We start from the raw sequence: 14,577 nt of genomic DNA on the forward strand, positions 1-14,577 counted from the left end.
ACCTTTACCAGTACAATAAAACACAACATCAGAACTAAACACGAAGACCCAATTTACAAACACCCATACAAATACCCACAAATCTTTGACGAAGAAGTCAATAAACAAATTAATGAAATGATAGAACAGGGAATCATTCGGAAATCGAAATCGCCCTATTGTTCACCAATCTGGATCGTACCTAAAAAAGAGGACGCATCCAAGGAACAAAAGTTCCGCCTAGTAATCGACTATCGTAGTCTAAATGAGATTACCGTCGATGACAAGTTCCCAATACCAGTAATGGATGAAATATTAGACAAACTTGGAAAATGTCAATATTTTACAACCATTGACCTCGCCAAGGGATTCCATCAAATCCAAATGGACCCTAAATCAATCGAAAAAACCGCATTTTCAACTAAACATGGTCATTACGAGTACACACGAATGCCATTTGGACTAAAAAATGCACCAGCAACATTCCAAAGATGTATGAATAATTTATTAGAAGACTTAATCTATAAAGATTGTTTAGTCTACTTAGACGATATTATTGTTTATTCCACCTCATTAGAAGAACATTTGGCATCACTAAAAAAGGTCTATGTTAAATTGCGCAATGCTAATCTAAAACTACAATTAGATAAATGCGAGTTCTTGAAAAAGGAAACAGAATTTTTAGGTCACGTCATAACTACAGAAGGAATCAAACCAAACCCAGACAAAGTCAAAGCTATTCTAAAATTTCCAATCCCGAAAACACCGAAAGAAATAAAATCATTTTTAGGCTTATGCGGATTCTTCCGTAAATTCATTCCAAATTTTGCACACATTGCAAAGCCTTTAACCCTTGGATTAAAGAAAGGAGCTAAAATTAACATAACCGACCCACATTATATTTCATTCTTTGAAAAATTAAAATGCCTCCTTATGAACGATCCCATACTTGCATATCCCGATTTTAAAAAACCATTTTTTCTAACCGCTGATGCTAGCAATATAGCTTTAGGTGCTTTCCTCTCACAAGACCATAGACCTATTTCTTATGGTAGTAGAACACTAAACCAACATGAACTTAATTATTCAGCCATAGAAAAGGAATTACTATCTATCGTATGGGCAACCAAATATTTTAGGCCATACCTCTTCGGTAGACATTTTGAAATCCTAAGTGATCATAAACCCCTTGTCTGGTTGGACAATATCAAAGAACCTAACATGAAATTACAGAGATGGAAAATAAAATTGAACGAATTTGATTATAAAATAAAATACTTACCAGGAAAAGAGAATTATGTGGCAGACGCCCTTTCCGGAGTAAAAATAGACGAAAATCTTTTAGGTGAAGAAATAAGTAGTTCTAGAGCTACAGTACATAGTGCTCAAGAAGATAACGAAAACCTAATAGTCATTTCAGAAAAACCCCTGAATTATTACAATCGTCAAATAGAATTCAATAAATGCAACGAAAATAAAGTCAACGTTACTCACTATTTTCACAAAACGAAGATAGAAATATCATATGTAGAAATGACCAATCAGTTTGCTAAAGAAATTATTAAGGAATATTTATGCTCAAAAAATAACGCACTTTATATTCAAAATGACACAGATTTTCAAATACTTCAAGAAGCTTATCTTGAAATAATTAACCCAGACAGCCAAACAAAAACATTGAGAACCACTTACAAATTAAAAGACATTCCCACTTATGCAGAATTCAAAGAAATTATTCTTAAAAACCATAAATCATTTCTTCATTCGGGTATCACTAAAACTCAAAACTGGTTTAAAGAAAAATACTATTATCCAGACTATCAGAAATTAATTCAAAATTTCATTAATGAATGCCATATTTGCAATTTATTAAAATCAGAAAACCGAAATACCAAATTATCTTTTGAAACCACCCCAGAGAAAATACGTAATGGATTTCTATTTAATCGACAATTAACAATTTTTATCTTGTATTGATATTTATTCAAAGTACGCGACTTTAATATAAGTATAACATCGAGCAAAAATGGTGTTTCAGACGTGGAAAGATTCCACAGAACTGTAAACGAAAAGCTAAGAGTTATTAATGCAGAGTCTAGTATAGAAGACAAGCAAACTAAATTTGAAACTATCCTTTACACATATAACCATAAAACCAAACATCGAACGACAAACAGAACACCAGCAGATATCTTTATTTACGCAGGCACACCTCTTTATAATACACAAGCTAACAAAGCTAAACAAATTGATAAATTAAATGAAAATAGGAACGATTTTGAAATAAATACACAGTATAAACAAGCCCCTTTAGTTAGATCGAAAACGACAACACCCTTTAAGAAAACAGGGGAAATTACCCAAGTTGACGACAAACATTATATTGAAACAAACCGAGGTAGACAAACAACACACTACAAATCGAAATTCAAAAAGAAAAAGAAAACTCATCAAAGTAAATACACTAATTAATTTCAGAGATCCCAACATTACTATTTCTACTCTTATCAATGGTACACTCGACGCATAATCAAAGCATTGAAATTAATCCCATAAACGCACCTAATGGATATCTTGTATTCAAAACAGGAACCATGGATTTACCCTCAGATTTCGAATATCATTATTTAACTGTAAACTTAACCAATATACAAACCACTTACAACAACTTGGTTGAGCAGTCAGAACCATATAAAAACATAGTCCACATTCAGTATTTAGTCGAAAAATTAAATCGCGAAATGAACGGCATAATAATAATAAAAAGAAATAAGCGAGGACTTATTAACATAATAGGCACAGCACATAAATATCTTTTCGGCACCTTAGACCAATACGATAAAGAAGAACTTGAAGAAAAAATTGATAGTCTATCAGCAAATAGCGCCCAAAATAATGAACTTAATCATATCATTGAAGCAGTCAACAAAAACATAGAACTCCTAAATAATCTTACTATTCAACAGGATGCAGACAAAAAACTAAATATACTAATGTTCAACTTAGAGCATTTTACAGAATACATAGAAGACATAGAGTTAGGAATGCAGTAGACAAGACTAGGAATATTTAATCCAAAACTTTTAAACCATCAAGAAATATTTAACATAAATACAGAAAAACTTTTAAACATAAAAACATCTACTTGGTTAAAATCAGACACAAATGAAATATTAATAATTTCGCATATACCTAGACAAATATCTAAAACATCGCTATTCAAAATTGTATCCTATCCAGACAAAAATAATAACACTTTAACAGAAAACATTCAAGAAACTTACTATATTCAAAATAATAAAATTTATGAAAAATCAACCAAAAAACAAGAAATAAATGAGTGTATAGTTGGCATTGTTACACAAAAACCAGCAGAATGCAAATACACAAAGATGTTCAAAACCAATTCAATTAGTTATGTAGAACCAAATATTATCGTAACTTGGAACTTGCCCAAAACAAATTTAAAACGAAATTGTAACCAAAATAAAATATTCATAGAAGGAAATAATATAATAAAAATATACGACCGTGCTATGCAGTTAAATGAAATATCAATAGTAAATACATTACAAGATTATACCCAAAACATTTATGTAACCAATAATGTAACAAAACTAGAACCAATCTCTTATATCCAAGCTAAACAAATCATTTCCGAAAAAACTGCATATAACAAAATATTTAATATCATAACTACCACAACATTTATAATTACAATAATAAGTTTAACCCTATATCTTATCTATAAATTTAAGTCAATATCAAAAAAAAGAATTATTACACAAATTAAGAATGAAACTTTTGTACAATCAAGTGACTCAGCTTTTGACAATCCCGTTTTACATGAATCGTCCCCATCCAAAGAAATTTCACTTGCAACACAGCAAGCACATCCAACTCTATACCCTGTATTTCCCGCCTGAGCACAGGCTATTTTCTACGTGTTGGGGGGAGTTATATATCCGCCACTCCATCCACTCACACCACTCAATTTCCCACTCCAATCACCCACATAACTTGATCCCCCTTTAGTCTAGAAAACAGCGGATGTTTACTGCAAGCGAGACTAAACAAAAATCCTATAAACAAATGTCCCCAAAAAATCTTACAAGCGTGAGAACGCTTAGTTAGCAAAAATCAATAAGCCAATCAAAATACAGATCCCTTGTCACCAGATAAAAAGCTCCCAATACTAATATCAGAAGCTTTTTAACCGAACTTTAGTCATATCTGTATGAATAATCATAAGTCAGTTCTTAAGACGCTTTGTTTCAATCAAGATCGTTTTTTGAGTCTCACCAATCCAAATTTTTTTAATCAATGAAAGAATCGGACTTATAACTATATATATGTATATATATATATAAATATATGAGTCCACACAAGGGTGAAATTTTTTTTTATGTATGTCTATTCATTAATATATATATATATATCGGAGTCAATACAGATGGTTAACAGTTACATGCGAGAAAGAGACAGGGACACACGATTGGCCAGTAAGAGTGAGAGCAGGCAATTCACCGTTTGATTCGGGGCGTGTGTGTGAGCTACGAGCATTCTCTCGCCATTTCTCTCTCACTCTTACACATAGCTTTGATTCAACCGTTTTTTTTTTGTCTTTCCTTCATTCACACTGATTTGCAAGTACAGTCGCGCGTAGAGTTTCGTGTTAGTTTTTTTTATTGTGCGGTAAAAAAAAAAGAGTTTTCAAAGTGCATGTGTGGAAAAAAAACGGTTATGTTCGTGTGCATTGGCTCTCACATGTGTGATGCTACATTCGATCGTGTGAGTGTGTATGAGTGTCGCTGACTCTCGTGTATGTGTGCGCTCACGACACGAATCGCAGAGATTGGCCTGAAAGTGTCGGGGTGTGACAATTATGTCACACACTTCTTTCAATTTAATAAGAATTTCTGGTTCACTCGTGATGTACATATGCGTGAAGAGGCGACTCATAGACATTGACACAATCGTATGGGTATTCGTATGGAAGGGTATGCACAGGTATATCGCCTAAGCTTAACACACACATGAGCAAAAGAAAACCATTTGTTTTATGCAGACTTGCATGATTGTTTTTTTTGTTGTTTTATTGAGAACAGTTTAAAAAAAAAAAAATCTATATTTACATACGACACGCACACATTCATGCCCTGTAATGGGAGAAAAACGGCAGAGTCTCGGGCAGGGTTTCGACAGAATTATCAGCAGAGTCATCAACAGAGTTCTCGACAGGATTAATAGCATCTTCAACAGCATAGTTCGGAGGGAATTATAAATGAAGTCAACTACTGAGCTACCGACAGAGCTAACGATAGAGTCATCAACCGAGCCATCGACAGTCACTCATGGAAATCAGTTTCAAAAAAAAAAGAATATAATAATATATATGTATATATTTATAACACGCTCAAAGCCAGGTCATGCTAAGAAAGAATATCAGCACAGGCACATGACGATTTTTCTAGCTTTTTAGAGTGTTGTAATATACAACATGTCAAAATCGCAACTGGTTCGCCGCAAGCTAGTGGCAAAGCTGAAAGAATAAATAGAAATCTAGGCCCTATGTTGGTAAAATTATTAGCCTTGAAAATGTTAGTTTTGGTCAGGCCATAGAGATGGTAGAGTATACCATGAATAACACTATTCATAGGTCATTGGGACAGCATCCAAGTGTCGTACTATTTGGCGTCGGCCAAAAAGGACAAGTAGATGAATTAAAAGACTACTTGTTAGACGACAGGTCTATGGAACGAAATTTGGAATCGGTACGAGCAAAAGCTTAAAATGTTTTTGCCCAACTCTGTGGAATACAGTGTATTACCTTTTAAAGTCAGTTGAAACTAATTGGACGACGTAACGACGATTTTAAAAGACAGAAATCAGACAGGTAGAATTGAAGGCATCAACATCAACCATTTAGGTTCCATAGTTCGAGTGCTGGAAGCTTTTGACCAAACTTCAAAAAAACTGGAACCAAGCAATAGTCCAACCATTCACCTCATTGTCCCAAATATTACAAATTGAAGAAAACTTGTCAGTCCGATTGTTCCGATATTCACCTCATTCAGTCACTGAAATCTGCTTTACACATTCAAATATTTTCCACAATACTTCCGAATTTATCTAAGTACCATTAGCCTTGTTTCTTTTTCCACCCGCAAACAAACTAATTAAATTTTCATCCACTGAAAAAGAGACTGTTATTAAAGACTGCAAAACTATTATGCAAAATTTTATTCAAGGCAGTAATTCCAGCACAACTGAAACACCTGTAACTATGGACGAATTTGCTGATTTCGTAGAAGTCCAACAAGTTGAAATCGCAGACCAAATTCAAAACCTCATATGGAAATATAAATGTTTCATATACGCTAGATTTTGACCCATTGGCTTGGTGGAATTTGCATGCAAATTTTTTCCTCTGCTTTATAAGACAAGTTGCAAAATATTCTGTAGCCCAGCGAGCAGCGCAGCTTCGGAACGAACCTTTTCCAACGCTAGAAATTTGATCTCAGAAAAGCGTTGTCTTATTTCTAGTAACTCAGAAAATATAAATAAAATTATGTTCTTGCATTCCAATATAAAATAGAAACAAATGTAATAAAATATATGCAACAAAAAAAAATAAGAGTTTACATTTCATTGGTTTTTGTCTCTTTCTTTTTTATTATACAAATAAATGAAATGAAAAACTACTTGGCAACTCGAATCCATTCGAAACCAACTCACTTTTCTTTATCTGTCACAATTCATTCAATTCTCTTTTGTGTTTTATCTTTGTGTGTATGAGTCCATTGCGAGAGCACTCACTCACTCATACTTTTTCGGCCTCGCACTCGAACTCACTCAACTCATTTTGAGCATTGTCAATTCGAATAAGGTTTTTTGACTACTCATGCAGCTTTCTACTACATACTGTGACGAGTCACATTCCCATTGCTGCTTAACTACGTCCATGTAGGGCCTCTCTGTATTGTTACTTTTATTTTCATACGCCCATGGAGGGCACATTAAATACCTCAACATAAAAACTAACTGTAATTCCTTTTTTTTTATAGGCATGAGAAAACTGAAAGGGAAAGAGAGAGGGGGCGACGGGGGCGCGGGCAAAAACCACAAGACGTGTCGAATGTTTTCACCGTTAGGACATAAGTAGGCAGAGCAAGGGTGGGTTTGAACATTAATTAATTATTAATAAATATTACGACATGATCACTTAATCTAACCCGGCATTATTTCCTTATTCGGCACTGAACTTTCGTATACCCTTTCCCTTCCCCCTTCCTTCCCCCCCTCTCTATGGGGGGGGGGGGGCCAAAGGATCAGAGGACTTCGGCAGGATGAGTTATTCTCCTGCAGTCGAAGTCAGTCGCTGGTCCCTAGGCTCCGTCACTCAAGGTGAGGAGGCAACGGATCTCGGCCAAGCGGGCTTCGGGGGTGCAACAGTTCCTCTTCACCATCCCTGTCTAGGAACCCCACTAACATTTCCTTTCACGCTTCCTTTTCCCAGTTCAAGAGGCAACGGATCGTTGCTACTCCTCTTGGACTCTCCTTCTACTCCTTTCCCTTCCCTTTCCCCCTGAGGTGGCCTCGGTCCCTTATCCTAATACTCGTCAAGGTCTCCAGATCAAATAAATGTTCTGTAGACTGGACTCTGGGACTGAGAATTGTACCCCAGCCAGAGCTTCCTTACAGATGGCGCCCGAGCAGGGACCCTGACGAATATTATATGGAAATGTTAAATTATATATATACACATATATGCACATTCATAGATATATATATATGTATATATAGTCATATATCCGACTCCAATACCCAATAACATATAAATATTTCGGCCCCTAAAAATCATAACGTAAACAATTGTCCCCCTCAAAACCAAAGCGTATGAACGCTAATCCATAAAAATTAACATAAACAATCGAACACTTGAAATAATAATTGTCCCCCTAACAACCAAAGGCGTGAGAACGCTAACTCAGCATTTAAAGTCGGACCAATCAAATCGTCGAAGTATCAACCACGCCACCAAAGGGCTCCCAAATTTAGCTATAAATATAACCATAAGACATTTTTGTAATCAGTTCTAAGTTTCCTTTCAAATAATAAAGTACGTTACTTAACTCACGAAAAATATCTTTTTTTTCCTTATCGAGAAAATCGAATATTTAATTGGCGCAGTCGGTAGGATTGGAAAAAAAAAAAGTTATTCTATCCGTGTTACATATAGAATCGTTATCCGTGTGTTACATAGAACTGGTGAATAACTATTGTAGTGAACTGTTATTCTATCCGTGCGACGTGTAGAACTGTTATCTGTGCGTTACATAGAATTAGTGAATAATCACTACAAAATAAATTTCCGATCCGACATCAAGAATTTACGGGTAGTGCTCAAAAGTCTACAACAGTGAAAAATACTTTCTGCCAACTGTGCGCGGAAGTATCAACTGTGCGTTGCAACCAAAGAAAAAATATTTACGCCAACTGTGCGCGAAAATATTAACTGTGTGTTACAACTATTAAATCCAATTGAGGAACAAAAACCGCCAACTTGTGTGCGAACAAAAAACCAAAATCCAAAATAAAACATAACCAAAACCCAGAAAATTAACAAAACAAAACACCACAAAAAAAACCCAGAAGATCAACAAAACAACCATCACTAAAACACAAAAAAAAAAAAAACCCAAAACAAACCATCACTAAAATCCAGAAAAATCAAAAAATTTAAAAGATATACAATGGCTGTAGAACTCACAGAAGCCCACCTCAACCAAGCACTGTCTTCATTAAGACAAGTGGCAAATTACGATGGAGCTCCAGAAAATCTGACGTCGTTTATAAGGAGGATCGATTTTATTATGCACCTATATCCAACCCACGATATAAGGCAGCATAACATACTGTTCAGTGCTATCGAGATGCAGCTTACCGGAGAAGCACAACGACTCTCACAAATCGGACAATCTAACACCTGGCCGGAACTAAGGACACTCCTTATCAACGAATTAAAAACGCAGACCCCCTGTGAGGAACTTTTGCGACGCCTCTACAACACCAGCTACACAGGAAATCTTCGTAAGTTCGTCACCGAATTAGAAGATAAGTCTTACATTATAACAAACAAATTAAGTCTAGAAAACGACGCGAATAACACCGCGCTCTATACAAACGCGTTAAATAACACCATCAAAGACGTAATAAATAAAAAATTACCCGATAGACTATTCATGACATTAGCTAGATACGATATAACCACAATCAGTAAATTGAAACAAGTAGCTCAAAGAGAAGGGTTATACGAAAATAGTATAACAGAAATAAGAAAGTCAAATCAAAGCCAAAATCAGAATCAAAAAAGTGGAAAAACTTTTGTACCCAATAGTACAATTCCGTCTCAAACAAAGCAATCAGATACAATACCAAACCAAAAACTATTCCAAGAATTTCAACAGAAACTAAATATTGAAAGGGCTCAAAATCCAATGAATAATCAACAGCAAAACAACTATTCAAAGAATAATGTAGCAAACCAGCCTACAAAAAGGCAAAGAGAAAGTAATAGTGGAATTAGCAAAATGGATACATCCGAAAATTTTCATCAGAATGCCTCGGATCAATCGGAAGAAGAGATAAAGACAAGTCCTTCATCAGAATAATAATGAACAATAAACCTTTGAGATGTGTAGTCGATTCAGGCTCTTCAATCAATATAATGTCCGAAAACTTTTTAATTTCAAAACCTATTTAGGAGATTCCAAAATTCACATGATTGAAGGAGCAGTAGAACTAAAAGAAATTATTTTCCTTGCACCCAGCAAACTTTGTCCGACAGAACAAAAAATTTTATATCCATAAATTTTCAAATAAATACGACATGTTGATAGGCAGAACCTTCCTAAAAGCCTGCAAAGCACAAATAAATTATGAAGAAGAATACGCAAAATTAGGAAACTATACATTTTACTTTAGAGATGTTGAAGAAATAGAAGAAGAACAAAACATAGAAGTTTTGGACCCACCCACAGAAAGGGACCCGGAAACAAATTTTGCGATTGAAAACGAAATAATAGAAAGCAATGAGTATAGACTCGACCATTTAAACAACGAAGAAACTCAAAAATTAAAAAAGGTCTTGTACGAATTCAGTGACATTCAGTATCGCGAAGGTGAAAATTTGACTTTCACGAGTACAATAAAGCACTCTATTCATACAAAACATGAGGACCCAATCTATAAACGACCATACAAATATCCCCAAACATTTGATATGGAAGTCAACAAACAAATAAATGAAATGATTGAACAGGGTATCATTCGAAAATCGAACTCCCCCTACTGTTCACCCATTTGGATCGTCCCAAAAAAAGGAGATGCTTCCAAGAAACAAAAATTCAGATTAGTCATTGACTATCGAAATCTAAATGAAGTCACAATAGACGACAAATTTCCAATTCCAGTCATGGACGAAATTCTCGACAAACTAGGAAAATGCCAATACTTTACCACCATTGATTTAGCTAAGGGATTTCATCAAATTCAAATGGATCCTGAATCTATTGCAAAAACAGCTTTCTCAACTAAACATGGCCATTACGAATACACACGTATGCCATTTGGTCTTAAAAATGCCCCAGCAACATTCCAAAGATGCATGAATAATCTTTTGGAAGACCTTATTTATAAGGATTGCCTTGTTTATCTGGATGACATCATTGTGTACTCCACTTCATTGGAGGAACACATACTATCACTCAGAAAGGTATTTAACAAACTAAGAGAAGCAAATCTTAAACTCCAACTTGACAAATGCGAATTTATGAAAAAGGAAACTGCATTCCTTGGTCATATAATAACAACAGAAGGTATAAAACCTAACCCAGACAAAGTCAAAGCAATTCAAAATTTTCCGATACCCAAAACTCCAAAAGAAATTAAATCATTCTTAGGATTATGCGGATTCTTCAGGAAATTTATACCCAACTTTGCACATATTGCAAAACCATTAACTCTAGGATTAAAGAAAGGAGCTGAAATAAATATAAACGACCCAAATTATATTTCATCCTTTGAGAAATTAAAATATCTCCTTATGAATGATCCTATACTTGCATATCCCGATTTCAAAAAACCATTTTTCTTAACCACAGATGCCAGCAACATAGCTTTAGGTGCGTTCCTTTCACAGGACCATAGACCTATTTCTTATGGTAGTAGAACACTTAACGAACACGAACTTAATTATTCAACCATAGAAAAGGAATTACTATCTATTGTATGGGCAACTAAATATTTTAGGCCATACCTTTTCGGTAGAAAGTTCGAGATTCTAAGCGACCATAAGCCTTTAGTATGGCTCAACAATATAAAAGAACCAAATATGAAACTTCAAAGATGGAAAGTAAGACTAAATGAGTTTGATTACAAAATTAAATATTTACCTGGCAAAGAAAATCATGTAGCAGATGCCCTTTCCAGAGTTAAAATAGATGAAAACTTTTTAGGATCAACAGAAAGCACAGCAGCTACAATACATAGTGCTCACGAGGATAATGAAAACTACATTCCAATAGTAGAAAGACCCATTAATTATTATAACAGACAAATAGAATTCATTAGAGGTTCAGAAGACAAAACAGAAACAACAACTTACTTTTACAAAACAAACATAAAAATAACATACAAAGAAATGACCAATGCTTACGCAAGGGATATAATCATAAGATATCTCTGCAGTAAGAACACTGTACTATATTTTCATAATGAACAAGATTTTCCCATATTCCAACAAGCTTTTATCGAAATAATACAACCAAACGCAAATACAAAAACCTCGAAATCTAGCATTAAGTTAGAGGACCTTCAAACGTTTGCACAATTTAAAGAAATAATCCTAAAACAACATAAAGAATTATTACATCCAGGAATTGAAAAAACGATTAATTTGTTTAAAGAAAAATATTATTTTCCCGATTTCCAAAACCTAATTCAAAACATTATTAATGAATGCTCAGTATGCAATATCGCAAAGACAGAAAATAGAAATACAAAACTAACTTTTGAAATAACACCAGAACTTTTTAATATCAGAGAAAAATACGTCATGGACTTTTACATGATCGACAATTTACAATTCCTCTCATGCATTGACATTTACTCGAAATTTGCAACACTTGTAGAAGTAAAGTCTAGAGATTGGTTAGAAGCCAAGAGAGCAATTATGAAAGTATTCACTGAAATGGGCAAACCGATAGAAATAAAATCAGACAAAGATTCAGCATTTCTGTGTATAGCACTAAAAAATTGGCTACAAGAAGAAAATGTAAAGTTAGAAATCACATCAAGTAAAAACGGCATCTCAGATGTAGAAAGATTCCATAAAACAATAAATGAAAAACTCAGAATTATTAATAGTGAAAATGACATCGAAGATAAATTACTCAAATTTGAAAAAATTCTCTACGTATACAACCATAAGACGAGACATAAAACAACTAACCGAACACCAGCGGACATTTTTATCTATGCAGGATCCCCCGACTATAATACCCAAACAAGAAAAATACATCAAATAAACAATTTAAACGAAGATAGACACGACTTCGAAATCGACACTAGATTTAAACAAGCACCACTAGTAAAGTCAAAAACGACAAACCCATTCAAAAAGACAGGAGAAATAAATCAGTTAGACGAGAAACATTTTGAAGAAAGAAATAGAGGACAAAAAGTTACACACTACAAATCAAAATTCAAGAAGAAAAAGAAAGTTAATAAAAGCAAATACGACAATTAATTAATTACAGGTCAACAACTCAAGATGACTTTTTATTACATCATGCTATTCTTAACATTAAAATCAACATGCAGTCAATCCATTGACATAAACCCAGTAAAAGCACCAAACGGTTACTTAATATTTAAAACAGGAACCATGGACTTACCGACAAACTTTGAATATCATTATTTAAAAGTGAACTTAACTCTAATAGACATTACATATAATAATTTAATGCAACAAGCACAAGAATTTAAAAACATAATCCATATTCAATACTTAACAGAAAAACTAAGTAGGGAAATTAATGGAATACACATTGTAAAACGTAACAAACGAGGACTAATTAACGGAATTGGTTCAATATACAAATATCTTTTTGGTACTCTTGATCAGGAAGATAAAGATGAATTAGAAGAAAAAAATAAATAATCTTGAAAGCAATAGCGTACAAGCAAACGAACTAAATTACGTAATAGACACTGTTAATAAAGGTTTAGAAGTAATAAACAGCCTCAGGGAAGAAAAAGAAAAAGAAGTAAGATTAGAAGTTCTAATCTTTAATTTTGAGCATTTCACAGAATACATTGAAGACATAGAAATGGGCATGCAGCTCACTAGATTAGGAATTTTCAACCCAAAACTTTTAAAACATAATCACTTAAGTCATGTTAATTCGGAAAAACTATTGAATACAAAAACTTCCACCTGGCTTAAACCAAGTTCAAACGAGATATTTATCATTTCAAACATTCCTCAAGAAGTAATAAAAACCCCTATCTTTGAGATACTTCCTTATCCAGACGAGAATAAAAATATTTTGACAGAAAATTCATACGATAAATACTATTTTAATAACAACACTTTGTTCAATAAAAACACAAAACAAATAGAAACTAACGAATGTATAATAGGCATTTTAAATCAAATCCCAACCACTTGTAAATACACTAAGACATATAAGAATTTTCAAACTAATTACATTGAACCAAACATAATTGTAACATGGAATCTACCAAAAACTAAACTTAATCAAAATTGCGTAAACAACGAATTAATAATAGAAGGCAATAACATAATAAAAATTTACGATTGTGCCTTACAACTAAACGAAATATCAATAATAAATTCATTACTTGACTATAGCCAAAGCATTTATGTAACAAACAATATCACCAGGCTAGAACCTATTTCCTTTATCCAAACAAAAGAGATAATTAACGAACATACGAAATATTATACTGCATTTCAAACTATTACATTAACCACTTTTATACTTACTATAATAAGTTTGATTACATACTTAATCTATAAGTTTAAGGCAATGCCACAAAAATTAATTATTAAGCATTTCCGATCAAATAACAATCGTGGTCCCACAGACATAATCGAAACCCCAATTGTTGAAAAAATCGAGTCCCAAATTATAAACAAAATTGACACTCCAATATTTACAGCTGAGAAAAATCCCCTCGCTATATCCCAATGTATCCGCCTGAGGACAGGCTATTTTCTTTAGGATGGGGGAGTCATATATCCGACTCCAATACCCAATAACATATAAATATTTCGGCCCCTAAAAATCATAACGTAAACAATTGTCCCCTCAAAACCAAAGCGTATGAACGCTAATCCATAAAAATTAACATAAACAATCGAACACTTGAAATAATAATTGTCCCCCTAACAACCAAAGGCGTGAGAACGCTAACTCAGCATTTAAAGTCGGACCAATCAAATCGTCGAAGTATCAACCACGCCACCAAAGGGCTCCCAAATTTAGCTATAAATATAACCATAAGACA

The sequence above is a fragment of the Drosophila tropicalis genome, unplaced genomic scaffold (assembly GCF_018151085.1).
Source record: "Drosophila tropicalis isolate 14030-0801.00 unplaced genomic scaffold, ASM1815108v1 contig_1039, whole genome shotgun sequence".
In the NCBI taxonomy this organism is placed as follows: Eukaryota; Metazoa; Arthropoda; class Insecta; order Diptera; family Drosophilidae; genus Drosophila; species Drosophila tropicalis.